The sequence below is a fragment of the Bidens hawaiensis genome, unplaced genomic scaffold, assembly GCF_021521415.1.
Source record: "Bidens hawaiensis isolate Kalapana, Puna unplaced genomic scaffold, B.hawaiensis_p1.1 tig00419431_1, whole genome shotgun sequence".
NCBI classification, from domain to species: Eukaryota; Viridiplantae; Streptophyta; class Magnoliopsida; order Asterales; family Asteraceae; genus Bidens; species Bidens hawaiensis.
This window is the reverse complement of record NW_027504858.1, coordinates 41,913-64,467: the sequence shown is the minus strand read 5'-3', so window position 1 is coordinate 64,467 and position 22,555 is coordinate 41,913. Positions and strand designations below refer to the sequence as shown.

General features: G+C 34.3%; 1 pseudogene; it reads left to right on the top strand.

Annotated features, from left to right (window-relative positions):
• Positions 1–17,242: 17,242 nt before the first annotated feature.
• On the top strand, positions 17,243–18,672 carry LOC143608799 (putative indole-3-pyruvate monooxygenase YUCCA11; annotated as a pseudogene).
• Positions 18,673–22,555: the final 3,883 nt, after the last annotated feature.

Here is a 22,555-nt window from a genome sequence, read left to right as displayed (position 1 = left end):
GCACTCCTGAGAATCCTACTTGTTGCTGAAATCCTGAGGATAACGCCTGCTGATAAAGACCTAAGGATCCCGTTTGGTGGGATAATCCTGAGGATCCGGACTACTGGGACGATCCTGTGGGTCCTCCTTGCTGCGACAATCCTGAGGATAACGCCTGCTGATAAGGACATGAGGATCCTGACTGATGGAACAATCCTGAGGATCTCGCCCGATGGAACAATTCTGAAGATCCAGACTGTTGGAAAGATGAGGATCCAGGATTGTACGCCATGGCCGACTCCGGACACACCAATCCTGAAGATCCTAAAGGAGTGAAATCCAGAGATCTTGGGATTAGTGGTGTAAACTCTTCCACCGGCTTTTTGGCCTTCCTGAAATCTTCCAGTTCCTTCACAAGCATCTGGTTGGTCTTGTTCTGGTAACCCATTTGTTCCTGTAACCGTCTATACAGAGACAGAAGGTCGTTGTTGGACACCATAATGGGATCCGGGGGAGACGGTCTCTCTCCTGAGAACACGGGAGTAGCAGCTTTCTTCTGAGTGTTGTCCGGTTTCTTCGGAATAACACCAGCAGGAGGAGGAGGCATAGAAGGCCTCACGGAGGAGTCTGAAATTGTGACAGAAGAAGAAACAACATTCGGTTGGGAAGACATGTTGTGGATGAGAGTAGGGTTTAGTTTGAGAGTTAATTATGATCAAAGCACCGTTTGCCCCACGGTGGGCGCCAAATTGTTTTGGTAAAAAATTAACAAAGTAACTTTTGATCAAATTAGTACGTGAGGTAGAGTGCTTGATTGAAAAATGAGTGAACACAACGATTTGATTACGAGGGAAAAAGCCCTTGATTGTAAGAATCTCCGGCACAAAAAACCCCGAACGGTGAAAACTATCACTGTCAATTTTATTAATAACAAAAAGGTGGTTACAAGTGGTGGAGCTGATAATAAATCAGATGCTAAGTGTTACAATGAGTGCTAGTAGCTAAAGCAGTGTAGTGTGTGTTCTAATCGATCTTATCAGCTCGTTTAAATAAGCAAAGAGTACAATTGAAATTCCGAGAAATTCGGAATAAACCCTAGACTAAGTCTTCCATGATCCGTTGCTGCCCACGTTTGAGTTGACGAAGTTTCAGAACTAAACGTTGCAAACCCACGTTCATATTAACATATTAAACACGTGGTCTTATCTGCAAAACAAACAAAAATAATATAGGACAATTGAATTAGTCAAATATCATCCTCAGAATATTCGCATCGGTAGGACAGCTCGGAATCCTTGAATCATAACAAATCCTGAGGATAAAAAATCTGCACCCAACAAATATATATATATATATATATTTATAAAACTAAAAATAATATTTATCAAGTTATGTTTTCATAAATCAAACTAATTATTTTAAATAATAAATCCTTATATATAATATTATACTAGTTTTTATCCCCGTATTACGGGGGTTGTTTTATATTATTTGTTTTTAATATTTATCTATTTTTTGAATTTTTATTTTTTATTGTATGAAAGTTAATAATATACTTATGGTTTGATATTAAATTGTTTCACAAATAAATGAGATGTTATATCCCGGTTTAAAAGCTATATGAGTTTGATGGGACCCAAGACCCGTTTACTTTTTTTACTATAAAATTGGTTTTTTAATTATAAATAATATATAACTTTTTTTAAATAAATCGGATATTAATTTTTAGTATATCCATACTTTATTGGATTTTTGTATCAAATATTTGGTGAGATTAGTTTTTATTTTAATGAGATGTTATACCCCGTTTAAGAAATATCTGGGTTTGATAAGACTCATACCCGTGAATTCGGGTCAAATGAATGAGAAACTTCCATTTAAAAATCAAGCAAATCTGGTGACTACAAAAAAGGGGGGAACGACCACATCGCGACACGTAGGATTTTTATGTTTTTGTTTATATATATTATAGATAATCTACATCTTACAATACTAATAAACAAAAATAATGATGCCTAGATGTCCTAACCATATTCATTCCAACATTAAAATTTCATACTAATCTTCTAATCTCCCTTCTCCTTAATCCATGCTATCCATAGGTCATTGATGAAAATGGTTTGACCCATAAGTTACATCTCAAGATATAATACATACATTAATGACTATTTACAATAATATAAAACCTAAAATATAACTTTGCTTAATGTATACATTACTTTTTATTAAAGATGTCAACACATGTTTTAATAATAACGACTCGTGAATTCAGTTTGAATTATGCGAGACTTCTCACTTCATATATATAAAATTTTAATTATGCTAATTAATTTAAATTTCCAACTAATGTGATTATTAATTTTGTATCTTTAATTTAATATTCTAAACGTAGTCATTCAAAAAAAAACTTTTAAGCATTGAAAATTTGAAACAATGATCAGTTATACTTAAAGAAATTTGGAGTCCTGTAATTTAGATTTTTTCTAAAAAGTTATAAAATCGAATTCTTTGTTTTTGGGAAACTGTAAAATTTTGTTTTTTTATTTAATATACATTTATTACATAATCAATTTCAACAAAACAAATCTTATGTTATTCTACTAATAGAAAATGTTGATGCTTACGTGTCAATTCTACATTCACTCATAGCCTAATTTTTCATCATACTTCCTAATATCTCATCTCATTCATTCTAACTATCCATTAGTTAAAACCATTTTATCAATTGCGCCACAGCATAATTAGATGGATTTTATTAACTATTTAAAGGTGTATAAATGCCAAGTTTATAATCACCATTCAAGAAAAATTGATGCTAAATATAATCAATTATTGGGTTGGTTGTGGTTTTTCAACATTGCATAAAGTATATATTTAAGTGTGCATATATGTAATCTGATGACATTATACTCTAGATTATTGTCTATATGCACATTGATCATTATCTTTTAAATATCATTACACGAAAATTACATTAAGTTCAAATTATTCACCATGTGTAGTACAAGTAGTGAAACATGAAAAAGATACATTTTATAAATCGTGAAACGTGAAAATTTATAATTCATAAATTGTTTACTTTGTCTAATACATTAATTTACATGGTAAATGAGACCTCAATTTGATGATTACAAATTTGAAAATATTTCTTTGTATACAAAATTTGCATCACATGTTGCGTTTAATGTGAAGACACCTTTCAGACATGCAATCCCATTACCAAATTGTGTTTTTGCATTTCGGACTACAACTGTATCACATGTTTCGTTTTGATTTGACATGAGACAATCATCGAATACGCATGGGTCATTTTAAAAAATGGTGACTTTGGTTCATTTCAAAACAACTTCAATAAAAACTAATATAGCCTCAAAGACTTTTGTAGGACCTTGCATTTATAGCAACTCGGTTTATCGTCATCAATGAATCTTTTAGATTTGTTATATGGTATGTTAAGCTACACGCAATTTCATTCATGAGAAGTATTTTAAGAATCACACTTAAAATATCATACCTGATTTATTTATTTTATTTTTACATTTAACTTATTTTATTTTTTTAAAATAACATAACATATTTATTTTCGTCATTTGACAAATCCCGTGTAATACACGGGTTCAAAGGCTAGTTAGTATAATATGTAAATATATATTTGTATAAAAGTGTATAGATATAATATAAATAGAGTTTAAAGAAAAGTAAATAATTTAATTAGATATAATATAAATGGAGTATAAAAGGAAAGTGTATAATTATTGATATATGACATATATTAGTTTTGGAGAGAAAAAAATTGTAAGGATTAACCACAAACTGACACGTGTCACAATTATTTTACTTTATTAGAATAGGTAGATTATTATAATTTGAACTTAATATTGTTTATCTAGTTGTCGTAATAAATCTTGTACTTTACTTAGTGTATCCGTTTTCTTTGTTCCTCATTAGGCTTTAACATTCGCGTGTGATTTCCCGCATTCTTATTATCTCAATCACCTTTGTTCGTCTTTGAGGTGAGTACCACATTCCTCATATTTTACTCGTTTTCCACGTTTTTGGGACATATGCGTAAATATATTTTTCATATATACTTATACACAAAACTGCAACTATTGTCTTATGTGCTAACGAATTGTATACCATACTTGTTATGTGCTTATGTGCTCATTGTGAATCGCATTCGCAGAGGTCCAGCATAATCTCAGAAATAGTATGATCATACGCCAGTCGTTGTAGCCTTTGTGCTTCTCGAAATCTCATTTATATTTGCTCATTGGTTAATTTGTTATTCTCATATGACTTGTTGCACTACTTATTTTGATATATTATATGTACACTAAACTGGTGTGTTGCTCACTCAACATTATGTTGACAAATCTACTTTATTTTCAACGCATATGCAGGTCATTGTGTGATGTGAATAGATCACTTAAGGAATTATATTAGAGAAAATTTAATGAGACAATTATTTTTATGGTTATATTTGTTTGATGCTTTATTTGTATTTCGGGATATTGTAATGAATATTAGTTTTATTTTAAATTTATTAAATAGATAGTGAAATTTATAATATTGTTGCATGATAGCAACCTTGAGAGCTATGAGCAATCAGTTCACGCCCGACATTTCCGTCGTAGGTTGGGGTGTGACATCCGGTTCTTTTCTCGCGAGTGTTGACGACGATGGTTAAATGGTGATTTTAGAGAGAGAAGCAAAGAAATGGCCGTTGACTTGCTGTTTCCAATAGCTTTGCCCGTATATGGTTTGTCTGAGAGCCGATCTAGGCGTTAAATAACACTACAATTGTATGGTGGTGGTAAAATTTTCATTTCTAATTTTTATTTTCATTAAACTTTTTATTGCATTTTTTTTAATTTCAATGTCATTTAGTTTGTCATGATTTGTTTGTTTGAATTTTTTTTCCAAACAGGTTGATTTACTCTTTACATGGTTAATATATTGATATAAGGAGATCATGATGTTAGTAATTATTGTAAAAATGGTGTTACAAATGATGCTATAATTGAAAAAATACACTATGGATTTGCGATATTTAGTTACGGATGTAACATAATGAGCCAATAACATGTACTCACAATGGTTAGTTTCTTGCCCGCGCAGCGAAGCGCGGGTAATCCCACTAGTTAGTTGTTATCATAAGAAATGCCAATGATAAGAATAGTTTACCAAACTGCCCATAAATGAAGGTTGATAAAAGAAATAGGTTATTGCTGTCTAAACTCCCACGACAATAAACATCAAGTCAATACCACGGAATGTTCATGATTGAATCGTAATCGAAACACTCAAAATCCACAAAATTGTTCGATTTAGGGAAATCATGGTCGCCTTTATAGCCGAACCATGAAGCAACTATATCATCATTATAGAAAACTTAAAACAAAGACAGTTCATTTACATCTACATCAATATACATTATAATATACACGAAGCTAACAATGGAATGTGAAAGTTACTTAAAAGTACTGTACACTTGTATAAAATAACTCAACTTTCAATGATGTATACGAACACAAAGTTTTGCATAAACATGATCGATTCACAATCCTTCTAGATTATCTTTCTTAAGCTGTTTGTTTTTTAGTTAAAAATCAAGTCAAAATAGTAAGTTTATACAAACGAGGCATTGGTTGATTGAAAAGGGGACACGACAAAAGACAAATGGGATTTGTAAGGGAAGATGTGTAGCATGTTAATAAACACCCCCACCCCTAATAATAAAAACTAACTAATGTGTATTTTTGTTGTCACTACTCACTCCGCTCTTGGTTGTTTACACAACTTATCCCCACACATTTTAATTGACCTCTTTCCAAATAAAATCCACACAATACTTACATACTCTTGATAAGTGAACTCATTGGTCCATATCAAATTTTAAGGCTGCCAGCAAACAAGAGAAGATCTATAGCTTCACATCAGTAATAAGATCTAGTATAGTCTAACAAAACTCAATCTATCAAACCAAATATTATATCTTATTATCTATGCATATGCCTCGTATTTATTAACTAGTGAACATGCAAATACAAACCGTTTAGCTTGTTTGATCAATCCTTACGATCGGGCCTTACCGTCTTTTGCAAAATCTCTTTGATTTGCCTATTGGAAACCTCCACTTGGCCACTCATTTGAGGATGATATGGAGTGGTTATGCAGTGGTTAACGCCATACCGTTTAAGCAATTTGCCAATGTTAAATATTTTAAATTGTGAACCCATATCACTAATTATAATTCGGGGAATACCAAAACGTGAAACTATGTTTGATTGACCAAACTTGCAAACAACGGTATGGCCGTTTGTCTTGGTGGCAATTGCTTCTACCCATTTAGAAACATAATCAACCGCCACCAAGATATATAAATTCCCGTAGGAATTTGGGAATGTGCACATGATATCAATCCCCCAAACATTAAAGATGTCGATAACAAAGATTGGTTGCACAGGCATCTCGTCCCTCTTGGAAATGCCACCCATTTGTTGGCATTTAACATAATTTTGGACAAACTCAGCTGCTTCTTTAAAGAGGGAGGGAAAATAGAATCCACAAGCCAGTACTCGATGCCCCGTTGTTTGTCCACCAAAATGCCCACCACAAGATGATGATTGGGCGTGGTATAAGACATTCTTGACTTCTTCCTCCTGATTGCATTTCTCATCACTTGATCTCCATCCACCCTAAACAAGTCCGGGTCTTCCCAAACATAATACTTTACCTGTGATAAAACGTGCTGCTTCTTCTTCTTAGGCCAAAATTTGGGAACTGTATATGCAACAAGAAAATTAATAATATCAGCATACCAAGGTAAGGTTCAAACAGAAAACTATTACTCACCTGGAAACGACTCAATAGTGGCCTAGCATTTTCCTCCTCTTCTCCAGACAATCTGGATAAGTGGTCCGCGAAAACATTCTCGCTTCTTTTCTTGTCACGGATCTCTAATCGAACTCTTGAAGTAGCAAAATCCATCTTATCAAGCGCGGCTTCACATCCTTTTTCACCATTAGGTATTTCACTGCACTATGATATGAAAACACAACAACTTTGCTTCCCCAAATATAAGATCATCCAATGAATATACTACAGCAAGCAACTCCTTTTCTGTAAAGGGTTTTGCTCATGTAGTATATGCCAACGGGTTTCTTATCCACCCGTTGACCCAATACAGGCCGACCGCATAGTCACTCGCGTCGCACATAAGTTCAAATGAAAGTGACCAATCGGGTGACATCAAGATCGGGGCTTCAACCAATTTGTTTTTAAGCACATCAAAAGCATTTAAGCAATCTTCATCAAAAACAAATGGTACATCTTTTAGTAGCAAATTACACAACGGTTTTGTAATGACACTATAATTTTTTCTAAACCGTCGGTAAAATCCAACGTGTCCCGAAAATGACTTGAGATCGTATCACAGATCGAATAAAAAACTCAAGTAGATATGGTTCTTCGGTAGATTTTCCATGAAAATTGGATAATCTAGTTAAATTGCTCTATCTCACTGAAAAAGTTCTCCTATCTCTAACAGAAACAATTATCAGTAGAGGATTCGTGGCACTTGTGGAATGAAAGTGGCTTTGAAATCCCCTAATAAGTGGTGGAATATATATTGTCGGGACTCCATCATCAAATTCGTAAAAGGGAATCTGTGGCTCGCGGTTAAATAGACGTCTTGGTGCTTGATATTGCTGATTTTCTGGATGGTTTTGTTGAGGGTTTTGATTTTTTTAAAGTTTTGTTGCTGATACTGATATTGACCCACATATTCATCCCCAAACTCCTCTTCATCCTCATAATCTAACCTTGCATCATCCCAATGTTCCATTCTTCGACCCTTGTATTAGCCTGGTTAACCGGAGTCTTTCCTCCCTGAACTCTGCTGGCCACTGACGATTTAGTGGGGCGGATTTGACTGACCGGTTGTCATCAAAGTTCTGCTGCCTTTTCTAGTTACGGTTTACCCCTCCATAGTTTACCTGGTTTCTGTTACGGTTAATATTTGGTTACGATTAGGTGGTGGGTTGTTTCGAGGAACGGGTTATTCTTAGTTCGGTGGTTGATCTTGGTTATCTGGTTAGTAGTCATTCGGGTCTGGGTTGTTTCGGTTACTCATATCTTTTGCTTTTTGTATTGAAGTTGTGGCTTCTTGTTTTCGGTTTAACTTGGGTTTCTGAGCCGGTCGGTTTCTCTTTGCTGTTTTTTCAAATTCTGGACCAAACTATAGCAACTCTTTCTTGCGGGAATACTTATCTACATTAACCAGTAAGATGACCTGCAAAGACATAAACACTAACACGGTGCATAAAATCAACGAAGAAATAATAAAACAAAACTAAAAAAATTAAACCAAACTAGCACTTTGCGCGTTGATTCCTCGGGGGCGCCATTTTGATGTAGATGTCGTGCTCAAATAAAAAACAAGTATTTTATTAACTTAAGTACCTATAACTAGTACGGTAAGTAAGGTCGTCTCCACATGGAATCAAAGTAAAGTGCAAGTAAAACTCATATTTTACTAATTATTTAATATATTAAATTGGGCGAACAAACGATGTCAAGCAGTATTAGAATTATGATTTAGAAACACACGATTATAAATTAAGAGTTGTAAACAATTATGAGAAAATGATTCACTTCAGGTTCATTACAGGTAATGCGATGACCGACTAATCATAGATTCAGGTTAATTAATTTCACAATAATTACTAAACCTAATAGTTGGGTTGTGATGACAAACGATACCGTAACCGAATTGTTGACATAACTAAACCGGGTTTACCCAATTACCAGTTTAATGTACGAAAATCAAGTATAAGCAATGACTAACGATTATTGGTTCAATAACATAAGAGCTGAACCTAAATGTTGATGAACACAACTAGAAAAGTGATGCAAATTTTGATAGTCAAAAGCATAAACTGTTTAAACAATCAATTGATAATGTAAAACAAGATTAAAGAACACTCAATTAAGTTTATAATCATTCAAACACATAGAATCTGATCAAAGTTAGTTTACACAAACCCTAGCCTAAAGTGAATGCAATGGTTTTAGCCTGATATCGGCATCACGAAAGATTTGCTTAGCTGATGAAAGGATGAAAGCATGCGATGAACCGATGAACTCGAAGCTTCGGGATGGTGGAAAATCGTCATAGGGCTTCTCTCTGCTTGCTGGAATGAAAGATAGGTCGAATGTGGATTGAAAATTGATTATATTAGAATTAGATTTAATTTTCCCGTCTATAGATGGTTCGCGTCGCGCGCACGAGTTTGAACGTAGTCCTTTGCGTCGCGCGAAGGACAATTTAGTCGGGATCTACTTTGATTTGCTTCGCGTCACGCGAAGCAATTTTTCCTAATCCATTCGCGTCGCGCGAAGGGGTTATCTGCCAAGGATTTTGTTTTCTTCTTGTTTTCTGCATAGGAAAGCGTGCCGATCAATTCCGCTCTTCCAAGTCCTTGTTCCAAGCTCGTAAATGACCCCGATAAGCATCCTTAATGTCTTGTACCCTGAAACACATAAACGCGCTTGAAGTACCATTGTTCACGAAGCAACTCAATTTAAGGCTTCGCTCCCAGATCGCTTCGTGAGCTCATTTAGTAGACGCCGCCGAAGCAACAAAAGCAGGCTTCTCTTGCTACGTAACAATAGAGCAGGATAGCCTTTTGCGCCCACATGTTTGAATTTGAGGGTAAAGAGCTTGCTTACTCAGATCATCATAGATTATTAATGCGTGCATTCCATTATCACGGTCCCCCTCCCTCTAATCTAAGCCTACCTCGCTCGCCCAATGGAATGACGGAGCTAATCTGCTTGCTTGTGGCAATATTTAAACTAAAACTAAACAATTAATATACTACAACACACGACTTTTACCCGACCATCAGTACTCTATTTTTTTGATTCTTTTTTTGTAATTTCTATTCACAATAAAAATAATTGAAAGTAACCAAAACCAAAACCGAAAATAACCGTAAACCGAATAACTAAAAATTGATCGGTTGGTATTCTAAAATAACCGATAGCTTCGGTTTTGGTTTGGGTTTCACCCAATAACCGAACCGACCCTTAACTGAAGAAACAAAACCAGAAGGACAATTTCAAACGCCCACTGTAAGTCCTAATCCCATTCATGAGACATTGCCTAATTGTCATATTTGCAATATGTATGGACATTTTTCGTATGAATGTCCTCTAAATCAGTCCCACATTAATATTCAACTTTGATTGTACTCAAACTAAGGAGTCCTAATCTCGGGGACTAATTTACAAACATGGGATAGAGTATGGTTTTTAAACACATATTACCATAATCATATGATCAGTAACAAGGCTTTGTTTACAAATTATAATTGGGTTTTGGAGTATAAACTGATTGGAAAGATAACGAGTGTAAGTTTATAAAAGTAACAGAAGACATGAAAATCTGTTTTGATTTAACAAATACACCTGAGAAGAGTGTGTATTACGTGCCTAGCGTTGATAATAATAATAATAATATATTAAGCCTAAAATAATTAAATAAACAAGGATTTAAAGTCATATTTGAAGGAGATTTATGTCACATTAATTTGAATATTGATGGGGAAGATACAAGTGGGTCAGAGACCTTTGAAAAGAAGAGGGACGAGTATTTGGCAAATTACTTTGACGCGATTGATTTGTAGGCCCCAAAAGACTCGAGAATTGAAGAAGATTACTCAACTCGTCCAACAATATCATTAATAAGTGATTGTATGAATCTGTTAAACACTTTGCAGGTTTATAAATCTCATTTACAAGTTAACGAGTTCAAAAATATGTTTTAGGAACTCGTGGAATGGTACCATACTGTGTACCCTAAATCCGATTTCGAGAATCCCGTTCCATCGTACATGAGAGATGGTACAGATATGGATCTAAACGATCTACTCATGATTGCAATGTTACTTGGTAGATTTGTAGACGCAATAGTGAATGATGCCTGGACTTACATAGCAATGGATGTTGGTTGTGACTTTAACGTGTCTAACTAATCTATCTTGAAGGCTTGGAGTGAACCTGTATGATGATGAAAGCAAGTTAAATGAAGACCAAATCAGGAACCTCCACCCAGTTTCAAGAAATGAAAGATGCCAATGTAAAGAAGAAGACCTAAGATTGTTTGTTATTAAGGGGGACAATGAAGTATTAATCACATGCATATACTAAGTATATAATAATAGGGTTTTGATCAAATACAAATGAAATTAACGTGCTAATTGTAAAAATCAAGTAGAGTAATTATATATACAAGTATAGTAATTATGTAATTACATCATAGAGTAATTATCATCATAATCATAGTGTAATTACATAATTACTCTGCTTGATTCTCACAATTAGCACGTTAATTTCATTTGTACGTTAACTTTCACCATAATAATATATGTGTGTATTTTTATGTAAATATTAATTATTAACAGGGGCATATATATATATATATATAATTATGTGATTAGGCCCGTTAGGCAGTTAGGGGTACAATAGTTGTTGTTTGTAAACACCATTTATATAAAAGCGATGTAATCGGTGTGTCGATTCACAAAGCGACGCCTCACATGTATATATATAGCTGGCTATACAATTGTAATCGAATCATCAGTGTAATCAATAATAATTTCCATTCCATATACAATATTGATATAATGATAAATGTATATACTTCCCTTGTATATTTTATATAATATTTCATTAGTTTTGGCTCGTTTTTAGTTAAGATTTGTATACTACCAATATATTTGTGTTTTGTAGGTTCCGAAAGTTGATCGTAGTTGAAAATGGAGAAAAACGAGTCAAAACAAGCCTAAACAAGAAGCCATAACGCATCATTAAATGAACCGGAAGGAGAACTGGTCGGACCGGCCCTCATAGGAGCACGCCGCGCTTCGCAACTAGGTACCCCATACTTAATGGTGCAACACGACAAGCCTATTTTTCCCGAAAGTTTTCAATTTTGGTCAGGTTTTGGCCAGTTCACTATAAATACACCCTTAACCTTAATATGAAGAATACCCTACAACCACTAGACAAATTTGGAGATTAGTGGAGCTATTATTCGAGATTCTTGGCGGTTTTTAAGGCAAGGAAGCATTCGGTGAAGAGCCTTACACTCAAGATTGAAGATTACGGATTTTATTACCTTTGATTTTTCCGTTTTCATTATTTTCACCATGTTTTCTATTATCAATATAGTTTTGTTTGATTTGAAGATGCTAGACTAAACTCTATAAACTGTCTAGGCTTATGATGAACCATCGTTAATGTTTGATTCTAGTTGGATTTTATCTTTCATTATGGTATTATAATTCAGTAAACTATTTGATTTTATTTGATTGATGCGTTTGTGCACTTGGTTTTGGTTGTTCTAGTTTTATTATTCCACATAATCCTTGGTGATTTTTCATATGATAGGATTTTGTCAGTCATCTACTGTGTATTTTTTAGTAGTTTATGATTGAATTCGAATAAGCTCATAGGAATAATATTATTAGTCAAACGAATAAAAGTGTGCTGCTAACCTAGAAAGATGTAAGGTGATAGATTATTGCTAGATCTTTGTTGATTAAGATTGCTAGATTTAGTTCTTTGTAAGAAGTCCGTCTAGGTTTGATTAATTAATATTGTCTAACGAGTCAATTGAGTTTATCGAATTACCACCGATTTCCGCACTATAAGGTAGGATTTCACTATAAAGATACCCTTTCATAATTAATTAGATAACCATAAGGGAGTTTAATTTATAAAACTGGTGTGTCTTAAAACTTATTAGAAACCCAATGGTGTCTTCTTGAGAAAGGTTAGGGGTCATGTTTGGGTTTTCTTTTGGGTGTCTATTTTACGATCCCAGTTCCATAACTATTATTTTCCAACTATTTAATAACTGAAACTTTGGCGATTCCGGCCTAAGTGGTTTTTTCATTACTTTCTGAATCAGTTAAACTTATTTGTCTTGTGTTTTATTAATTGTTTTGTCTTAATTAGTTATTTTATTAGTTTAATATTAATCAATTAAAAAACCCCCTTTTAATAAATAATAAACAAATAGTCATGTCAGTTGAGTCTAATTAGTTAATTTACGTAATTTAAAAAGTCTCTTGGGTTTGATATCCGGACTTACTTAGCTATACTAGAGTCGATCGGTTCACTCGTCGGTCAGTAGTTTAGTCGAGTTTAAAGATTCTAGAGTATTACTTAGTGTCTAGTTTTGCGTAATTTAGTTGATAATTATTTGACTACTTTTAGCACATCAAATATCTTGTTCATAATTTATGTTTACAATCATCAGTTCGTTTGTGGCTTATATGATTACCAATAGAATTGAGCATATTTGACAAATCTTTTCTAATTCCTAGTGCGTTTTACACACCTGATCTTTATTAAGTCTGGATCAATTATATCTGACTCCACACAGTTATTATCATCTTGAGGGATCGATGTCTTGTCGAATATGTTTGAAAGTAGGATATCAATATAGACGAATGATGATGTACACAATGAAAGTATGGAGAGAATTAAAGATGAATGATATGAACAGAGAAAGGAGTATTTGGATGGGTACTTTAATAACCGTACTTTGCAAATTCATGAAGATGCAAAGAGATTTAGGCAGGGAGGATTCAATTACATTGAATCATTTGATAATTGTGTTACTTTCTTATTCGTTTACATCGATCCATTCTGAAACCTAATTTTTCTGTTATGACATAACGGTTTGTACTCTGTTACTTGAACTGATCAAATTCGTTCCCATTATGTTTAGAGATTGGAAAGGTTATTGATTTATTTGAGTTTGTAAAAAAAGAAGGTGGCTATAGACATATATCATATATGTGAATCTAACATGTGGGGTGTAATAGCAACCAACTTTGGACTACTAGTTGAAGTGTGATTATGCTTAGAATATATATACAATCAGTATTGGGTGTTTTAGTTTGGAACTACAACATTCAGAGAGCGCGGTTAGAACCAAGCAAGTATGTGGTGATGGGGATGATGAGGACAAAAGCACGCTTATAAATAAATTATGATGATGATTATTGTTATTGAAAAGGGTTACAAAGAAATAGAAGGCACATATCCCCTCTATATATAATTGTAAACGTAGTAATCAAGACAATAACATAGGCTATAGCTAAGGCAGGAAAATAAATGATAATTGTGATATTCACGGAAGTAAAAATTGGTTTCCATTACTCCTCCTTAGGTTGGAGCATGAAGATCACGAATGCTAATTTGCCAAGTGGTGTACGAAACAACTATGCGCCCAAAGGTTTGGTTAGGATTTGGCAATTTGTGCTTTGGTGTTGATCTGCATGGGGTGTATGTGTTTTGATTTGACACATTCTCGAACAAAAAACAGTCCATCTCAACATGCTTAGTGCGTTCGTGAAAAACTGGGTTATTTGCTATATGACGAGTAACTTGGTTGTCACAAAATAAGGGTGTTGGTCTGGTAGGAGCCACTTCTAGGATGGTAAGGAGCCAACCCATCCACAAAACTTCACTAACTGCACTTCACATTGCCCGGTATTCGCCGATGATCGTGAGACGACTGATTGCCTTTTAGACCTCCATGATATGGAGGCTCCTAAAAGTAACATATAGCCCGTTCTAGATCTCCTTGTGATCAGACATCCAAGCCAATCAGAGTCACAATAATATGCAGTGAGATCGAAACCTCCTTCTTTAGAGATTAAAAATCCTTGCCCGGGTGGAGTTTAGATATCTAAGGACCCGATTTCCTGCCTCCATGTGACTTTGTCGTGGGTCACTAACGAATTGGCTCAAAACATTGACAACATAGGTGACGTCAGGTCTTGTGTCTTGCAAGTAAAGGAGTTTCCTTACCATTCTTTGGTACTGATGAGGGTCCACACGTGGCTCTTCTTCACATTTGTCCAATTTCAAATTTTGCTCCATTGAAAACGCGCTCGGTCTACATCCCAACATACACGTTTCTTCTAGGATGTCGAGTGTATACTTCCGTTGGCTTAGCACCATCCCTTCTTTAGTTCTAGCCACTTCGATAACAAGAAAAAACTTTAAGATGCCAAGATCTTCGATGCTAAACTTGTTATTAAGGAAGCCTTTGGTTTGTTGTATCATGTTTAAATCATTCCCTACGATAATAACATCATCTATATAGATTAGGGCGGCAACAAAAAACGGTCTTATTCTTAAGGACAAGCAATGAATGGTCGGCCCCTGTTTGTTTGAAACCAATTTCCAATAAGGAATTTGTGAATTTTTGGTACCAGTTTCTCGATGCTTGCTTGAGGCCATAAAGTGACTTCTTTAGTTTGTATACTCTATTGTCTTCTGGCTTTCCGAAACCTTGAGGTATCTTCATGTAAACGCCTTCATGCAAATCCCCATGCAAGAAGGCGTTATTGACGTCTAGTTGGTGGATATGCCATCCTCATTTCACCGTCACAGTTAAAGGGTTCGAACCGTTACCAATTTAGCAACAGGGGTGAAGGTCTCGTGAAAGTCCACCCTTTCCATCTGTGTAAATCCCTTTGCCACAAGACGAGCCTTTTACCTTTCAACATCCTCGTTTGGTTTGTATTTAATTTTGTAGACCCACTTTGAGTCAACTGGCCATTTTCCTTTTGGTAATACTTCCAAAACCCATGTCTTATTTTCTTTGAGGGCTTGGATTCCTTCTTCATTGCTTGTACCCATTTCGGGTCTTTCACTGCTTGTTTATAATTTTTTGGCTCATTACCCGAAGTAATAGCCAACACAAAAGCTTTATGTGTATTAGTAAACTTATTATAGGAAATGTAATGTGATAAGGGATGTACCGTTGAGGACCCTTGATCAGAAGTGGTTTGCTTGTGGTCTAAAGATGGAGGGAGCTTAACATCAAAATTATCAAAGTGCTTCGGTTGGAATTTCTTTCTCTTTGGCCTGGGCTGGATCATATGTCCAGATTCTGACCCAAAATCACCATCATTGTGCAGATGGTTTGGTTGAAAGTGCTCAATATTATTAGTGGGATCATTAATATTTTTCGGGTTGTGGGTCTTCATCTATATTTTGGTTTTCTTGTGGCTCATCAATATTTTCAACATTAAGACTTTCTTCACTTTGTTCATCATTGTTTTTAAAATTGTGCTCAAACTCATTGGTATCATCTTGCCCACTGTTTGGTGTTATCTAACCCAAAAGAAACTAAAAGCTAGAACGAAACTTATAAACAAGATAATGCCTGCACTAGCTTTGATCTTTACGTTGGCAATGACAGGGTGGGTGCTCAAAGATTTGGAAAAGGGAGGCCATTTGTTTTTAACAAGGCAACTAAAGTTTAGGGAATGATACAATTATTCTATTTATTTAAATTTAATTATGCTATTTGTATTATGTAACCCTAAGACATTAATTGTATTAATACGCAATTATCCTTGGTATTAATAATTGTTAACCAGTTTATAACCATAGCTAAAGCTATGTTAACGCTTTACATAACTACCTTTGTGTATTTTAAAAAATCTGTTTGTATCCGTTTTATTCACCACGTTAATCAAAATCTTCGTTTAACCATCATATCGTCGTTCACATGTGTTCTATCAAATTAACTATCGAAACCATTCACATGTATTCCAACATGTTTGAATAGCTTCACTATATGGTTGTTATTTTCTTTGAATTTTAAACTTAGTTTAACCACGTGTGCGGAAGGTTTAGTTCAATTGAATACATTGTACATATCACATACATGATTTTTGCATGATATTTGAATATGATACTAAAGACTATCGTAAATTAGAGTGTTTAAATGTATTTGTTTCGACTCTGTCTCATGTTTGAACTTGACACAACGACTCTGGTGCACTACAACCGCATATGATTACACACGAAATCTCATCTTTTACTTATTTGTAAAGATATTAATTACCATATTCATGTGTTCACACATTAAGCCAATATGAACGCGTAGATTCTAGTCAAGTAAATTAAGTTTGTAACGTAAGTTCTAAAAGTTTGTTTACATAAAAGCAGGAATACTTCAATGAATAATAACTCAGAAATTTTAGCGCGGATGACATTTCAAACTTTTAAAAAATAAGTTTTTCAGTAACGGTTCCAATAAAGGTGGGAAATAGTCTCTTTTGCCTCCTTTTTGTAATTCCTATAAAAAGGGTATGTGCATTGTGCATTACATATTGCATCAATAAACATACATTATTCATTAGAAAGAGCTTGAAAGAAAATGAAACAAGAAACAGTTGTTGTGATAGTCGGAGCAGGACCTGCCGGCATTGCAACATCAGCATGTCTCAATCTTCTTTCTATCCCAAACATTGTTCTTGAAAGGGAAGATTGCTATGCATCTTTATGGCAAAAAAAGGCTTATGATCGCTTAAAGCTTCACTTGGCTAAAAGCTTCTGTGAACTCCCTCATATGCCATTCCCTTTGTCCGCACCCACATTTGTACCAAAATACATGTTTGTTCAATACTTGCAAAACTATGTGTATCAGTTTAATGTAGCTCCGTTGTACCAACGCAGCGTTGAGAATGCATGGTAAAATAGGATTGCACAAAAATGGGTGGTTACCGCCAAAAATTGGATTTCGGGTTTGGTCGAGGAGTACGTGTGTGAGTTTCTTGTGGCGGCAACCGGTGAAAATAGCGAAGGTATTATTCCTAATGTTAATGGTTTAGATAGCTTCAAAGGATTGTTCATCCATTCGAGCGAGTATGATAATGGAAAAAGATTTGGACACAAAGATGTGCTTGTAGTTGGTGCTGGAAATTCGGGCATGGAAATTGCATATGACTTGTGCAATTGGGTGCTCAAACATCAATAGTTGTTCGTAGCCCGGTATGCGCGCTAAACGCTCTCCCGCGTGATTTTTAAATATAAAGTTGTCGCCGTTTTATATAATAAAAGCATATTTTTGATAAATATAATATTGTATGCTATTCTTTTTGTTGTTGTGACAGATACATGTGCTTACCAAGGAGCTAGTGCAACTCGGAATGTATATACTAAAATATATTCCTTGCTCTTTCGTGGACAAGATGGTCCTAATGTTGAGTAAGTTGTTGTATGGAGATCTTGGTGTATATGGAATACAAAGGCCATTCAAAGGACCATTCATGATCAAAAATGAAACCGGACGATCACCTATTATCGATGTTGGGACAATTTCAAAAATCAAAACAGGAGACATTGAGGTAAACCCCTCTATCATGTTTTCATATATATCTAATAACATTAAAACATTAACTAGCGATCATGCTGTTATTTTTTTTCGTCTCTAGGTAATGACGGCTATTGAAGAAATAAAAGGTGATCAAATCAAATTCACAAATGGTCAAGAGAGACAATTTGATGCCATTGTCTTTGCTACGGGTTTTAAAAGCACTGTGCGAAAATGGCTTAAGGTAACTAAAGTTATAACACTTAATTTGTTTACTTAACCTTTTGTTTTTTAATCTTAGCATTTTCGGTTTGATCTAGGATGATGGAGGGCTCTTCAACGAGAATGGAATGCCAAAACATAAAAGCCTTAATCATTGGAAAGGGGAACATGGTCTTTATTGTGTTGGATTTGCGAGTGCCGGATTATTTGGTATCTCAAATGATGCGAAAAACATTGCTGATGATATCTTCAACATTGTTCATGGGAACTAAGCTCCTATCTAGAAAATGTAGGTTTGAATGTTGTCGTGTAGTCGTTTACGATTACTACGTACCAGTTTAATGATTTTACTATTTAAATGCTTGTTTCCTTTATAATTATGCATTTATATCATCGGATATATTTTGATTGGTATTAAATTTATCTCCATGTTTACATTGTATTACTATGGTAACTATAATACGATCAAAATAGCCTAAATATGAAATTTCTACATATTTAGTACCATTTACAAAAAAGTATATAAATACGTACAATTTATCAAAAAACTAAAAATGTTTTGTTTTTTTTTAAACTTATCCAACTAGTTTTATACATGTTTGGTGGACGTGTGGTTTAATGTCATAATGTCATGAACACGTACATTACAAAATTAGTGTAAGACCAAAATACAAGCCGTTTATCTTACAAGTAAAAATACTGACCTGCGACATTATAAGAATCACAAAAAGATGTCAATATAGTTTAGTCATTTCGATAACATAAAATTGCATACAAAGTCATTAATGAAATATTACATGAGTGCTAAACAGTTTAGCTCCGTAGCAACTGATCAGTCTCATTTTTGCTTTACAAATCCAGATTCCAGATATAGAATAAGTTATGTATTTCTCAATAACAATACCCAACCATTAGTTAGTCTGGTGGTTGGGTACTTTGCCATAATAATGTGAAAAAATATGTCATAATGTTATAAAAGTAACAGAAGACATGAAAATCTGTTCTGATGGAATAAATACACCTTAGAAGAGTGTGTATTACGTGCCTAGCGTTGATAATAATAATAATAATATATTAATCCTAAAACAATTAACTAAACAAGGATTTAAAGTCATATTTAAAGGAGATTTATGTCACAATTAATCTGAATATTGATGGGGAAGATTCAAATGGGTCAGAGGCGTTTGAAAGTGAAGAGGGGCGAGTATTTGGCAAATTACTTTGACGCGATTGATTTGCAGGCCCAACAAGACTCAAGAATGGAAGAAGATTACTCAACTCTTCCAGCAATATCGTTAATAAGTGACTGTATGAATCTGTTAAACACTTTGCAGGCTTATAAATCTCATTTACAAGTTAATGAGTTCATAAATATGTTCTAGGAACTCGTGGAATGGTACCACAAAGTGTACCTTAAATACTATTTCGAGAAGCCCATTCCATCGTACCTGAGCGATGGTACAGAAATATATTTATATGATCTATTAATGATGGCAATGTTACATGGAAGATATGTAGAAGCAACAGCGAACAATGCCTGGACCTACATATCTTGAAGGCTTGTAGTGAACATGATAAATGAAGACCAAATCGAGAACCTCGTCTGCACCACCCGGTTTCAAGAAAAAAAAGATGGCCATGTAAAGAAGATGAAGACCTAAGATTGTTTGTGATTAAGGGGGACAATGAAGTATTAATCACATACAGATACTAAAGATATAATGATATGTGTATTATTATGTAGGGTGCAGTACGCTAATGCCTTAACGTACGGTATGCGAGATGCTCAAAGGCAAAAAACAAAGGAAAAAACCTAAAACGCTCAGAAAACGCTCACAAAAATTTAAACGCACAAAAACGGTCTTTGTGAAAAAAAAGTGAAAAATTGATCGATTAACCATTCAAAACTTTTTTTTTTGGGTAAACCAATGATTGATTGGATATGTATTGACGATTCCGAGATGTTTGGATGTGATTTCATGGATCGATTCGTGAAAAAATGGATTCCCGTACGTATTGTACGTTAAGGCATTATTGTATTGGATCTTTTCCCTTATTATATAAATATTAATTATTAACAGGGGAATATATATAATTTTGTAATTAGGCCCGTTAGGCAGTTAGGGGTACAATAGCTGTCGTTTGTAAACGTCGTTTAGATAAAAGCGATGTGAATCGGTGTGTCGATTTACAAAGCGACGCCTCATATGTATATATATGGCTGGCTATACAATTGTAATCGAATCATCAGTGTAAACAATAATAATTTCCATTCCATATACAATCTCTTGTTCATAATTTCTGTTTACAATCATCAATTAGTTTGTCTGTTTGTGGCTTCTATGATTGATTACCAATAGAAATGAGCATATTTGACAAATCTTTTCTGATTCCTAGTGTGTTTTACACGCCTGATCTTGACAAGAATATATTAGGTCTGGATCAATTACGACTCCACGTATTTAATATCATCTTGAGGGATCGGTGTGTTACTTGTCGAATATGTTTGAAAGCAGGAGTTCAATACGGACGGATGATGATGTACACAAAGTATGGAGAGAATTGAAGATGAATGATATGAACAGAGAAAGGAGGAGTATTTGGATGGGTACTTTGCAAATTGATGAAGATGCAAAGAGATTTACGCAGGGAGGATTCACTTACATTGAATCATTTGATGGAATATGTTACTTTCTTAGCATATTGTAGGATCCAACCTCTATTCATTAACATCGGTCCATTCTCAAACCTAAATTTTCTGTTATGACATAACGGTTTGCACACTGTTACTTGAGCTGATCAAATTTGTTCCCATCATGTTTTGAGAATGACAAGGTTATTGATTTATTTGATTTATATGAGTTTGTTAAGAAAAAAGAAGAAGGTGGCTATAGACATATCATATAAGTGAATTTAACATGTGGGGTGTAATAGCAACCAACTTGGGAATACTGGTTGAAGATGTGATTATGCTTAGGATATATATACATTCAGTATTTGGATGTTTTAGTTTGGAACCTCAACGCTCAGAGAACGCGGTTAGAGCTAGGCACTTAAGTGATGATGGGGATGATGAAGACAAAAGCACGCTTAGACCAAAAGAGACTAAAAGCTAGAACGAAACTTATAAACAAGATAAAGCCAGCACTAGCTTTGATCTTTACATTGGCAATGACAGGGTGGGTGCTCAAAGATTTGGAAAAGGGAGGACATTTGTTTTTAACAAGGCAACTAAAGTTTAGGGAATGATACAATTATCCTATTTAATTAAATTTAATTATGCTATTTGCATTATGTAACCCTAAGACATTAGTTGTATTAATACGCAATTATCCTAGGTATTAATAACTGTTAACCAGTTTATAACCATAGTTAAAGCTATGTTACCGTTAAACGCTTTACATAACTACCTTTGTGTATTTTAAAAGATTTGTTTGTATCCGTTTTATTCACCACGTTAATCAAAATCTTCGTTTAACCATCATATCGTCGTTCACATGTGTTCTATCAAATTAACTATCGAAACCGTTCACATGTATTCCAACATGTTTGAATCGCTTCACTTTATGGTTGTTATTTGCTTTCAATTTTAAACTTAGTTTAACCACGTGTGCGGAAGGTTTAATTCAATTGAATACATTTTACATATCGCATACATGATTTTTGCATGATATTTGAATATGATACTAACGACTATCGTAAATTAGAGTGTTTAAATGTATTTGTTTCGACTCTGTCTCATGTTTGAACTTGACACGACGACTCCGGTGCTCTACAACCGCATATGATAATACACGAAATCTCATCTTTTACTTATTTGTAAAGATATTAATTACCATATTCATGTGTTCACACATTAAGCCAATATGAACGTGTAGATTCTAGTCAAGTAAATTAAGTTTGTAACGTAAGTTCTAATAGTTTTTATTTTTACAAAAAAGCAGGAATACTTCAATGAATAATAACTCAGAAATTTTAGCGCGGATGACATTTCAAACTTTTAAAAAATAAGTTTTTCAGTAACGGTTCCAATAAAGGTGGGAAATAGTCTCTTTTGCCTCCTTTTTGTAATTCCTATAAAAAGGGTATGTGCATTGTGCATTACATATTGCATCAATAAACATACATTATTCATTAGAAAGAGCTTGAAAGAAA